Source organism: Nomascus leucogenys, chromosome 2, assembly GCF_006542625.1.
Source record: "Nomascus leucogenys isolate Asia chromosome 2, Asia_NLE_v1, whole genome shotgun sequence".
NCBI classification, from domain to species: domain Eukaryota; kingdom Metazoa; phylum Chordata; class Mammalia; order Primates; family Hylobatidae; genus Nomascus; species Nomascus leucogenys.
In genome coordinates this window covers 124,638,953-124,653,370 of record NC_044382.1, presented here as the reverse complement: position 1 = coordinate 124,653,370, position 14,418 = coordinate 124,638,953, and positions in this window count along the sequence as shown.

Below are 14,418 nucleotides of genomic sequence, written 5' to 3'. Positions count from 1 at the left end.
TACAGTAACAGTGTGGAGAAAAGATGAGAGCCAGTTTTGGGTGGAGGCAGGGGAACATATTATGAGGCTGAAACAAAACCACAGATACGGCAGTGGGTGCAAAGATTGGTGAAGAGACTCAAAAAATACTAAGGAAGTAGAAACCTCAAATTTGGTGAACCTGAGTATGAACAGAAGGCAAGAAGGATAAATGCTGGATTTCTGTTACTATTTATTTAGCTGTTACTTCATTTTGTCTTGTTTTGTCAAACTCCCCCAACAAAGAGGTAGCACTACTCTCAGAAAACTCTCAAGTCCCTGATAATAGGCATAATTTCTCAATTAGCTATAGATCCTCCATGTTGCCTTCAGTTATAGTTTGTCCAAGTCGGGTCTTAGTAAGCATTTGCTAAATTTCATACAACTCCATGGTACAGCATCAGAAGCTGAATTTATGATCAGATAGGGCACTTATTTTTTTCAAAGAAATACTTCTGGGCTGGGCACGGTGGCTCATGCCTGTAATCCCAGCATTTTGGGAAGCCAAGGCGGGCGGGGGGATGACCTGAGGTCATGAGTTCAAGACCAGCCTGGCCAACATGAAATGAAAAAATTAGCATCATGGTGGGTGCCTGTAATCCCAGCTACTCAGGAGAATGAGACAAGAGAATCGTTTGAACCCAGGAGGCAGCGGTTGCAGTGAGCCAAGATAGCGCCATTGCACTGCAGCCTGGGTGACAGAGCAAGATTCTGTTTCAAAGAAAAAAAGAAAAAAAAGAAATACTTCTGTACGAAGACCACCTTGAGAAAGGTCTACAGTTGTGTCATTCCATGAGCACCTATCCATTTTTCATCCCACAACTATTTCCTGAGTGTCTCCCACATGCCAGGCATTGTTTTAGATGTTGAGGATACAGTTGTAAATAAGCTTCCCGCCTCACCAGTGCTTATTCTACTAGGAAGACAAACATAAGTAAATGACTAAAATAAAATACGAATTCACATACTATGTGTAATTGCTAAAGAGCAAAAATGGAGTAAGCAGTGAAACAACCAAGGAGGTAATAATTAATCTAAAAATTGGGTGATAAGAAGAAGATGAAATACATGGGAAAAGTGTTCTAGGCAGAGGGAACAGGAAAGTGTGGATATTTGTATGTCTAGAACTTAAAGAGAAGGTAAAGAAAGTACCTGCCGATGAGCTCAGAAAGCTGGGCAGCTCCTTCAGGGTCATGAAAACGAGTTTGGATGTTTAAAAGGAGATTTACCTGATCTGACTGTGGAGATATATTTTCCCCCTTAAAGGTTGTCACAAGCCTGTACCTTGTATTCTTGGAGAAAACAAGAGTAGTTTTCCATAACTTTGCCTCTCCCAAGAATGTTTCCCAGGGAACCCGCTAAACCATGTTTGTGAGCTTCATTCAGTACAGTTTCGCCTGGGCTTTGCTCCAGCATCTTTAGCAATATTATTTATTATTGATCCAGGTACAGGATTGTTCAGTGCACTGAATCAACAGGAGAAGCTGAGCTGAACAATGAACAATGTCCCTATTGTGTGCCTGATATGTACGGATCCCTTACCCCTGTTACCTGCTCTCCCTGGAGCCTGAGGACCAGGGACGTGGGCTGGGGCAGTTCAGAAGCAACTAAGCCTTCTGTGACTGGAGTACTTTATGGAGAAAAAGAGAAGGAGGCTGGCACACTGGCAGTGCCAGATGGTGGCAAAAGTGCACAAGCAGGTGATGAGTCTGAGGTTGAAAGAATGGGGACATGAAGGCCAAGGAGAAAATTTGGCCTTGAGCCTGTTACAATGAGATAGCAGCTTAGCATCAAAATCGCAGCTGTGGGACGTTTATCTCTTCTGATTTACCAACAAGAAATCAAGGTAGGCCAGGCACAGTGGCTCATGCCTGTAATTCCAGCACTTTGGGAGGCTGAGGTGGGTGGATCACCTGTCGCTGGAAGTTCAAGACCAGCCTGACCAACATGGAGGAACCCCATCTCTACTAAAAATACAAAATTAGCCAGGCGAGGTGGCACATGCCTGTAATCCCAGCTACTCAGGAGGCTGAGGCAGGAGAATTGCTTGAACCTGGGAGGCGGAGGTTGTAGTGAGCTGGGATTGCTCCATTTCACTCCAGCTTGGGCAACAAGAGTGAAACTCTGTCTCAAAAAAAAAAAAAAAGAAAAAAAAAAAAGAAATCGAGGTAATCATTTCCAAAGTGAAGAAAAAAGTAAAATAAACAATGAGAAAAAATAAATAATGATTGAAGTTATACTATAAAATGAAAGTACAGTGAACCCCACTTTCCATCAGGTCTTCTCTACACATTGAGGAGCCAAGAGAACTTCTTAGGATAAGAAAAAGAGACTTAAAACTGGAACTTATATAAAGAAGAAAACTATCAGTGGCAAATGGGCCTCTGATTAGCAAGCTCTTTTTTATTTTCTCTTGTGAAAATGAGCAAACATGAGGACCCGTTATAGTGTTTCAATCACTGCCATTCTCTCTCTGTCCTGATTCTCTCTCCATCAACACAAAAAAAACACTCCCTATCCTTAGAAGAAGCATGTTTTCAATTATCTCTAGATTCAGAGATGATTGTTCTTTTTGTTTTTATAAATGCGGTTGAGGCCATACCATAAACTCGGGTCTTGGGCTCTTTTGCCCAGTCACTAGAATTTCATCAATGCCCTCAGAGTCAAATGGCGCCCATGTGTTAGTGATCTCACAGATACACCATTGTAATGCTTCATTATCGTTTTCCTTGGAGGGGGGAGGCAGGAGGGGGATCTTTCATAGGTGCCAACATGTACAAAACACTGCTGTCAGAATCTTACCCACAGTAGTAGCCTGAGCATGTCACTCTAATCACAAGGGAACCATATTGGCTCCTTGTCAAATGCTGAATTGATTTTAAAATTGCTTTGATGACTTATATATTCAGCCCACAGTTTGGGGCCTCTGTTTATCTCTCCATATGAGCCTAGTCGCAGCTTGAAAGCATTTGAAACTTGTTCTATCGGCCATTTGAAAATATAGGTTTAAGTCACATGGAGCATGTGCTTTTGGTTGCTGTTGCAGAGTCTCACATTTGGAGTTCATTCCTGGCTGGCCGCCAAAGCACTGAATGAATAGATCTATTTAAGATGAAATTTCAGTTTTATCTTTACACAGAATGCTTTTGAATTAAACATATACATAAGTTGTGCATGATTTTATTTGGGGTTATATAGCACATAAGAGCTTGAAAGAAGAGAAGAGGAAAGGAAAACAAAAACATCACTCTGCCTACTGATTAAATTGGTCACATGTTACCTATTTTACCTTCCAAGTTCAGTCAGGTGTTTCAGGCAGCAGGAGGTCTGACTTTTGCCCAAATCTCTCACCAGGATAGATAAGAAAATCTTGCCAACATAGAGTGAAAATTCAAATTTGGACTAGAATGACTAGATTTTTGTTCACCTAGGAATTGATTAATAAAAGGAAGGAGGAGGAGACTGAAATAAAAACCAGGAGGGAATCTGAACTGCATGTCTAAATGAATGGCTAAGCTTTCATGCTATGTGTTAGAGAATGAAATTAGTTAAAATTAGAAAAGTGGAAAGTAAGACAGGAATGTGATAGCCTGAAAAACTAGAGTCCTCACAGTTTTACTTGTCCTGTTGAGACTGGCTGATTCTTGCACAGTTTTCCCCAGGGTGAGTGCAACACAGAATTCCTTATGCTTATGGACGTGTTTGATGGATTAAACTAAAATCTAACCTTGGATACCCATTACATTGCAAGATGCATGTTTAATACATGTGGACTTAGTAGAAAATGTTTATGGTGGGAGGCAGAGATGAGTCAAACCTCCTTTTAAAATTCATAAGGTTAAAGCTTATGTTACCCAAGATCTATAGAAAGCTAATGATGTCACTTTCTGCCCATGCGTAGTTCTTGTCTACGTTGAGAAGAATTCAGTTGTTTCAATTCTGCCTCCAGAGGAAAAACAAAAGTACTCTTAAGCATAAGGACTTTTGTATTGCACCCACCCTGGGTAGAACTGTGCAAGAATTGGCCAGTAACAACAGAACAAGTAGAACTCTGAGGACTCTGATTTTCCAGGGTATCACTTTCCTGTCTTATGTTCTGTTTTCCTAATTTCAACTAATTATCATCCTCACTAATCTAACACATAGCATAAAAGCTTAGCCATACATTGAGATCTGCAATTTAGTACTCTATGGATGTACAATGACAATAAACAAGGCCTGAATTAGCATTCCTCACTGTCTTTCAAGGTTCATTGCCCACTGGGGAAGAGGCAGAAAGAAAGTGATATCATAGGCAACCCAGGCCATATTCTATCAATACCGAAATTTAATTTTCCAAAACACAGGACCTAAATGATGAATTTAACAAAGAAAAGTATACTGAATCCAGGTCAGCTGAGCAGGGATACAAAGACAGCTGAACATTTCACAGCTCTAGGGTCACCAATTCTGGTCGTAAGGGTTAACACTTAAGTTAAAGGCAAAATGTGATCAGCTTGTCTGGGCCAGTCAGCATGTCTCAGAATAGTTATTTCGAGTCCAAGGATGAGAAATGGATTTCCAGTAAAGCTAATGGCATTTAAATTTCATGGCTCTTCACTTCACACAGACCCTGAAAAGGGCTCTACCTATGTGTTTTTGTTGTCACTTTATTGTAAAACTTCTAAAAGCAAGATCTTTCTATTAGCATGGACAGAGACTATTGTCCCCTTTCACTCTGACTTGGCCTCCATCACACTTCCCCTCATGCTGGGAGGAGCCAGAGTGGACATGTGCACTTTCAATATCTGATAGGGGATTTTGAGTTGGGGATCCCCTGGCTGGGGTTGAGTGTGATATGTTTATGTGGTTTGCAGTGACTTCTGTGTGCAGTTATCACTAGTCATCCCCAATTAACAACTTCAGGAATAGTCCTAGCACCCACAGTGCCAATTCACCCAGTGTTGAGACATGAAGATACAAGGCCTGAAGTCATGTTGTGATAGAAACTTGTCCCACAGTGCCCAGTACCAAAAGTTTGTGGGTGATAAAAGAGAAAAGCTTTCATAAATGTGTGGAGGTAAAAGCTATCGTGACTTTTTTTCTGGATTCATGATGTGTGTGGTAATTGACAGATTTTAAATAAATTATTTGTTGCTTTTTTTCTCATTAGAAATAAATATTTATTTTCATATCTTATTTATATACATAATTGTGTATTATTTTTCCTAAAGAGGTCCAAAAACCTGGAGTCATCCTTGCCAATGACTCCAAGGGCTGGACAGAGTACCCCCTTAAAGAAACTGTGATAATCTCTCATACACACTTGGTTAAATTCATATTATCAGGCCAGGCACTGTGGCTCACGCCTGTAGTTCCAGCACTTTGGGAGACCAAGCCTGGCAGACCGCTTGAGCTCAGGAGTTCAAGACCAGCTTAGGCAACATGGTGAAACCCTATCTCTACTAAAAAGTACAGAAAAAAATAGCTGGGTGTAGTGGCACGTGCCTGTGGTCCCAGCTACTCAGGAGGTTGAGGTGGGAGAATTGCCTGAGCCTGGAAGTCGAGGCTGCAGTGAGCTGAGATCACGCCACTACACTCCACTATATCACTGGGTGATATAGTGAGACCCTGTCTCAAAAAAAAACCAAAACCCTCATATTATCACTTCACCTTATATATGAGGTATCAAATCCAGAAGCCCCTCCCTATCACCTGAAATCTCTATTTGTGTTCCTCCAAGATGCCAATCTCCTAGTACCTTGAAGGATAAAACAAGGAAACAAAAATCAAGCTCAACATGATTTATTTAATTGCTGAAACACATTCCATCTTCTTCCATTAAGGCATGGAGCATTCTTTTGCACAAAAACAAGGTTTTTCTTAGTGTGCAAGTTAGTTAAATATTATTTCTCAACCTCTCTGCTTCTTTCACAGCCCATCAATATACCATATGCCAAAGGATGTTAATTAATAAAAGAATAATTAGCTAATGGAATGTGGTATGATGTCAGGACCTATTACCACACATACTTCCTTCTGCCGTACAAAGCACTATTGAACACTGGAGTCCCAAACAGTTAAAGTCCATCAAATGAGTTAAAGTAAGGTACTTTCAGTATAGGTAGGCTGTTTACATATTAATACATGCATAAAATTACAGCCAACTGAAGACAATTCAAGAGAAAAAAAAATCTAACAACTTTGAAAGAGTAAAGACTACGTAAGTCTAAAGCTCATACACTAAAACTGACAGAAAGTATCTGGGTATACAAAGCTTTTTTTTTTTTTTTTGAGATGGAGTCTCGCTTTTGCCCAGGCTGGACTGCAGTGGCGCAATCTCGGCTCACTGTACAAAGTTATTTTTAAGTGTACATGCATTATATCCATACTTCACACCACTGATGTTATGTATGTGTCAGCAACCAGTTATAAACTCCAATTCTCTGAGATGCTTTGTCAACTATTAGTTTAGTCAAATTTAATCCTGTATTCAAAGCCATCAGACTGAAAGCTTAACAAGACTTTACCAACACAACATAAACAGGAAAGCTTTCCCAGAAAGTTTCCCAAACCAACAAAAGCATTTTATGGTAGCCAGTCTTGATGGTACCACTGATCCTTCCTGGCATCCACACCTCTGGATAGTATCCTCCCACATCACAGTAGGTTTGGTCTATGTGACAAAAGAATATGGCAGAAGTGATGTCACTTTTGAGTTTAGGTTACAAAAGACTGCCACTGGCCTTTGCACTCTCTTGCTTGCTTGCACAAACTATCTCTCTCTCTCTTTCCCCATCCCTCACTGCTCTCTCCCTAGGGGGAAGTAAGCCGCCATGTTGTGAGCTACCCTATGGAGAGGTCTGCGTGGTAGGGAAACTGAAGCCTCCAGCCAACAGCCGACAAGGAACTGAAACCAACAGAGCAGACAAAGGAGGTTTGACTGGTACACCCCCATATCACCAAGCCCCAACCTCAGTAATCTATCATGTAAAAGGCATATCTCTGTGACCTCACAGAGATGAGAAAAGCCTGTGTGTATGCTCGAAACCGAAAGAGTCACATGCTGAAGAAATAATCACCTCCCTTGTTCAACCAAAACACAAACAAGTGCACTTAGAAGCCATGAGAATGGGGTAGAGTGCAAACAGAACTATCAGTGGTTTTTTTCTTTTTCAGCTTCAAGCTCATCATGTCTTCCTAATCCCAGAGAAAAGTCCAAGCTCAAGCCTCACATTTTAGGGGCATGTTTAAATCACATTGTACTAAATTTCTTGCAGTAGAATTATTTGAATATGACTTTGCATTTGCTGTGCATTTAGAGTATTTCTGATAAGTTGATTCGTGCGTTTTTCAGAAACTGTTAACTTATGCAATATATCAAGTAAGAAAAGCACTTTTTAACCTGCCGAGGGAATAGAATATGAAACATTCAATTCTGAAAGTTCCCAAGGTAGGCCGGGCGCGGTGGCTCAAACCTGTAATCCCAGCACTTTGGGAGGCCGAGGCGGGCGGATCACGAGGTCAGGAGATCGAGACCACCCTGGCTAACACGGTGAAACCCTGTCTCTACTAAAAATACAAAAAATTAGCCGGGCGAGGTGGCGGACGCCTGTAGTCCCAGCTACTCCGGAAGCTGAGGCAGGAGAATGGCGTGAACCCCAGGGGGCAGAGTCTGCAGTGAGCCAAGATCGCGCCACTGCACTCCAGCCTGGGCGATAGCAAGACTCCATCTCAAAAAAAAAAAAAAAAAAAAAGAAAGTTCCCAAGATAGAGGTCAATAGTTGCTAATTCACTGATATTTTGGGGTGCTGATTCTACAGACAAGAAGTCAATCTTTTAAACCTACAAATTTGGAGACAAGCAGAGTAGATTTCCAAGTGACTATGCATATTTTAGGATGTTCTTTTTTCCCCCTTTATTTTTCCATGCAAGACACTCATTTGTAACTTTTCTACTACCATTTTTTGGGAGAGAAGAGACTATGTCTTTCATTTCTGAATCCCCCTCACAGTGCTTATTACAATATAAGTGTATACCAGGCACACAAGATGGTTGAATTTTAAGCAATCCCTTTTTCCCAGGCAAAAATCTAATGCAATTTTATAAAAGAGACCAATAGACAGTGAAATAAAATGTGCCTAATGCTTAAGAATGCAAGATAAGTAATACATACATAGGCACATTGTAATATCCTCCTAATGAAATGTTGCTTGATTTAAAGATGAAGTATACTCAGTATACTAAAGTAGAACAAGAGCTATTGTGTAGCCCAACAATGTTTAGATCCAAGCAACATGTAGATTCTTTCACTCTACTCACCTGTAGGAACAACACAGGGGTTTTTCTGATTCCATATAAATTACCAATCTTTGCACATTTTAAACAATTAAAACAAGAAAAGAACTATACTTTTATATGTAATGATGGGTAATAATGAGTATGAGTAATTCTTCCCATATTATGTTCCCACTGAAAATGTTCTTCCATGAAGAATTAATTCCTACCCAAGAATCCTGGAATTTGTCTCACAAAAATATACAGAAAGTCGCTCAGTCTTCCAGGAGCTAGTATTTGTCATAAACCTCTCATTCCAGGCAACCAGGAAATAGAATTTTATTTACAAAGTTAAAAAAGGAACTGCAAAAAATAGTTACTGCCAGAAATCTAAAAATAATTTTTACTCCTAATTACTATAAAAATAATACAGGGAAATGTTGGAGCTCTATTTTCTAGTACTTCCTGGCTATGCAAATGTCAAAGTATCACTTGGCAACAGTTGGACAAACAACAGAGTTTTGTGTCAAGCAAGACAAAGCAAATGGCAATCCCTGGGATGCCCTCAGCAGAGGGTGGGGGATTGGCAGCTCCTTTATGAACAAGATTATTATCTGTATCCTATCCCAGCCCTTTCATTTTTTTGCTTTCCCCAAAAGCCACTGGTTAATTTCCCATTAGACTGAATTGAGAGAAAACATTCTCAAGTATTGAATAAACATCTGGCCATAATACAAAACTACTGTGGCGGTGAATCGGCACCTTTCTAAAATTGAGTTTGACCAATGAAGCAAGCAATCTAGAAGAACTTTTGTGATCAACAACATCTGTCACTAACTGACATATTTCCAATTGCTCTGAAATTCCTATCTGTTAAATAGTTCCCACATCACTAATAAGTTCAATCTGACTTTGTTAAAATAATACTCTTCTATGGGATTGGACACAAAGTACATATTACCCAGCAGGACAAATGCCTTCTGTCTGAATCTCACTGCACTGTGTATATCCCTGGGCGAGTAACTTAATCTAGTTTCAGCAATGATATAAAGGAAATAACAATAGAACTTACAAAGTGGCTCCAGGAATTAAAAGAGGTAATGGGTATTTAACAAACTTGGCACAGTGCCCCACATAAAGTGACAGCTTAGTAAGTTTTAGTTCTCCTTAGTCTAGTCATTGTTTTTCAGTCTTATTTCTGTTGATAATATTATTTCTTTTGTAAAACGATGAGGTCTGACTTCCTAAAATGAACACCTAGCGGCACAGTCACATGAAAAAATCTATTGTCAGTGAATTAAAAGGCAACATTATTAAAAAACACGTTTATCAAACCAACACACATGTACAGTATGTACATTTGGGTATGATATGTACAGAAGAGAGAGGGTATGAGCTTTAGACTTGAAGAATCAGTCATGTGGACTCTCTTGTCCCACTGAGTCACCAAGTTTCTCCCTGTATATTCTACATACCGATTATTTTGCATCAGCTCTTAAAACATATTCCAATCTCTTCTTAAATTCATACTCTTATACTGTGCATAGTAATTCTCAACTTCTTCAGTGATATAATTGACAGCATAAATGATGAGAAGAACTTTGAGAAATTCATCTCCACTCCAAAGAACAAAACCATAGTCCACTGGGATTCTGTAATTTACTCATGTCCTTATTCAAATTAAAATATGAAGACACCAATAGGTGTGACCCAGGAAAGCTGTAGGCTATGTAACTCTTTAAAAAAAAAAGGGGGGCTCTGAAATGAAGTCTTGCTCATATAAGCAAAATTCCTGCAGGGAGACTGGTTTACAATGGAGTTCAAAGTTTAATCCACTGACAAACTAAATCACACCTAAATCACATCAGGATCCCTCTAGCTGACTATAAAGAGGATCTAAGAGGATGCCATCACTGCTGCTTTCCTGAAGATCTTACTTCTACATGCTAGAGTTATCATTCGATAAAATAAATAAATTATACTGGTAACTCTTTGAATTTGGATTTGCATTCAGTCAATAGCCTTAAAAAAAACACACACACAGAACAAAACCCCTCTCTTCTTTTCCCAAGATCAGGAAATAATCCAGGGCTTTGGTGAAATAATAGGAGACAACATACTTTGAAAGAGGCTTGTCAGTAATGCAAAAGTCAACTTTCACCTGTTTCCAGCTTAGCAAAAATAAACCAAATTATTAGTGTGTTTGAGGTTCTTATACAAGAGGGAGTATATCAGTGGGTAGGACTCATCTGACCATGGTGAAAAAAAAAAAAAAAAGAAGACAAGAAAGAAAAAGGAAAGAATTACCATCTATGGAAGGCCTGCTATGTGTCAAACACCAGCAATTAATGGCAACTAAGTCAATTAATCATCAAAACAATCCAAAGGTGAGAGTATTATGGCCCCCAACCCATTTTAGAAATAATGAAAGAAACTGATGTTCAAATAATTGAATTGACTTGTCCAGAGTCCCACAGTCACTAGTGATTCAGCCAACAGAGTCCAAAATCCATTTTGTTTTTTGCACTGTAACATTAATCTATAAATGGACAAAGTTATTTCAAACACACACACACACATGCATGCGTGCGCAGAAATTAACTTTTAAGCTAGTTTTTTAAATTACTAACTTGGATGTTGGGAGCTCAAAATGCATTTTGGTATAGAAATAATATTGCAAATGGTGATTAGACACACAGACTAGTTTACAAATGAGTAACAAAACCAGGATTGCACGAAAGTGTTCAATTATTATTACATAATTGTTGGCTATTCTGTTTTTCTTTATTTTCTTGGATTAGGTGTTCAAGTTGGTAGGAGACAGAAGGTGAAGAATTGCAATTTATGACTCCAGATATTAGTCAGGAACTATTTGGTTGCAAGGAACAAAAACTCATTTAAATTTGTTTAAATAAAAAAGGAGGAACACAGGGACTGAGGCCTGGGACAGAAAAGCTGTCAGGAGCTAATATTCTATGGCCCAGCTCGGATGATTCATTTCTCACTGTTACTCTGCTCTGTGAGGTTGCTTCTTTCTTCTCTCTCTGAGGATAATTTTCTCTGACTCTCCACACTCAGGGCACAAAATGCCCTGTTTATATCATGTCTCAGTTCAAATGTATTTTAAACGAAAATCTCAGAGTAGGTTTGCAGATATTCTTTGGAAATATCTGGTTCACTGGAAACTTGCATCTCTTTTCTGCTCCTGCAGCAGAAAGGAGCTCTCCAAACTCTGAGAGCAGATGCCTGAGTCTCCACTGCCCTGAGTCTCAGACCCATCACACCACGGTCACCAGTGTCTCCCCACAACCCTCGTCCCATATTTGCTGGCCAGCTCCTTCCTCTTAGTTCTTCTTCTGTTGCTGCCACTCCTTTTTCTCTGACTCATCAACTGGCAAGACTTTGGAAGAGTTGTTGGCCGAAAGAGTTTGGAGCAAGAGGTTTTGGCATGGACGGCTCTGGCAGCACCCACGGATCTCCTGGAGGGGTCCCTGAAGGATAAGTCTCCAGATGCAGTAGTCTGAGGGCAGACTTAAAAATAGCCTTTTCTCAGTTTTATTTCAGGCTCTTCCACCAGAAATGGGATCTTGGACAAGTCACCTCTTTCCTTTAGACCTTATTTTAAAAGTGAGAAGTTCTCAGTAGATGATCCTTAAAGCATACAGTTCTTGACTGAGACTTGGCTATTCTTCCATTTATTGTAACTTGAGGTCCATATAACTATATTTGATGCTTATGCTACACTTAACCTCATACAGGCTGAGCATCCAAAACTTTTTGAGTGCTGACATGACACCACAATTGGAAAATTCCACACACAAGTGCTTAATACAAATTTTGTGTCATGCACAAAATTATTTTAAATATTTTATAAAATTACCTTCAGGTTGTGTGTATAGGGTGTATATGAAACATAAATATCATCTTTAGACTTGGTTCCCCTCCACAAGATATCTCATTATGTATATGCAAATATTCCAACATCTAAAAAAATCAGAAATCTGAAATACTTCTGGTCCCAAACATTTTGGATAAGGGATATTCATCCTGTGTTACAAATAACCTTATCTGCATACTTGTGAATATGCTTACTTTTAGTTTTTCAAAAATTGCAATCAATCAAAAAGACTGTGTTGTTATGAGCTCTTCACTGCTACTAGTGATCATTTATTCATTCGTTCTTCCAACCACTGCTTAGTGAGCACCACTGCCAGGCAGGAAAAAAAGTATAAGACATGGAAGGCCCTCAAAGGAAGCTGAACTGAGTTGGGGAGAGAAAATTGATTACCATGAAACAACCACATGGAATACTATGAGCTTCTATGAGGGCTAACCATTAGGGCAGGAGAACAGGGAAGAAATGTCAGTGATGATGTTTGTCAAGTTTCTAAGTGTGGCTGAGAAGGCTGAGGTTCCTTACCACAGCAGCTTCACTCGTCTTCTGGAGAATTCATGTCACAAAGATAGATAGTAAATGTGCATTTGGGAATTTGGGGGTGGGAGGATTGATGGTTGGTTAGCTCCCATCCTCCAGCTCCGATTTTCTTGCTCAAAATGGGGAGGGATTTGGCTAAGAGAATAAGGGTGTCAGACAGCTGGCATTCATTATGCCAAAGCATAGCTATAACAAGGACAAATTCACCTAAGTCCTAGGCCACTGGCCAGCTTTGCAGAGTCTTTCCTATCATTTTATTAACACCCAGCACCAGCATTGCCACTCAACCCAATGACAGTAATGTGTGTTTTACATGACTGAATGTTTGGTCCCCGCCTGTCATGCTGTGGTGTGGCTGTACTCTATAAGAATAATTCAAAAGGATGGATGGGGTGAGATGGGGGCGGGGGTAAATAGGGAAATGTGAAGTAAAACCACCACAGGAGTCCCACAGGCAAGAACATATGCTGAACTCCAAGCAAATCACAAGAAGGATGATCTGTCAGGCTTTGCATGTCTTTCCAAACATCTTCATGTCCTTGTCTTCTCTCCATTCCCATCCTGCCATCTCAACTCATTCACAATGTGATTCCCAGCTGGCCTTCCCAAGGCAATGCTCTCTATTCTTCAATCCTATTTGCAAAATTTTGTTAGATTATCTTCTCCTAACTGATTCCACTACATCATTCTCCTCTGAGAAACCTGTTTTAGTCTACATCAAATGCCTGGGCCTAGCATTTGAAGATTCCTAGTCTCCATTCCAGTCAAACTGGTCTCACTTCCTCATACGGCATGCTCATTCCTGCCTCTCTGCCATACTCCTCTGCTTGAATATTTGACTTCCTCCCCATCTCTAGCTTCAATCTTTTAGTTCTTCAAGGTCCCTCAAGTTCCATTCTCTTCATGAAAATTGACTGTGAACACTCTGGCCTTTCTCAATGGATGGACCCTTTGCTGAAGGCCTACAATGTTGGGTTCAACAATATTGCAAGTAATGATATATTTTAATACCTTTTCATCTTATCTCCCTAGTTAGACTGTCAGCACCTGGCATCATACCTGTCACACAGGTTTTATCGGTTTTTAATAAATAAAAGACTGAATGATTGTACTGGCTATCTTTTCCATATTCTTTATCTCTCAGATAACAAGTCATGCAAGCCAATGTCAATATTTTATCCAAAAACATTTATTAAATAGTTTCCAGTTGTAGCACATGAAGGACTCCTGCCATGATAATAATGCCACCATAATAATAATGTAGGAAACTTCATACCTTAACAGAGCAGGACACATGAGTAAGAATACAGTATCAAAATACAAACAGTCAATTGAAACTTCTGAATAAGTAAAAGTTTGTCATGTGCAGTTGTCATGTGGAGGGCAAAGGCTCATGTAAGGAAATGCAATTTATGATGACAGACAGAGAAAAAAAGTGTGATTGGATCAATAATGAAGATGAGCGTGGAGAAAATTTTCCATATTCCAGCTCAGATAAGAGAAGAGATAAGGCCAGCAATGGGGAAAATGGGCACAAAATGCATGTATAATCTGGTACCTTTTTAAGTCTGTCCCCAAAATATGAGTATGTGCCTGTCAGAGGTGGAACAAGAAGGTGAGGGTTTGTTAATTTGTTGACTGTAACTCCAGTTATCCGAATATATACTATCTATTCATTGATTCCAGGTGTTATGTGTGGGTTCCGCTGG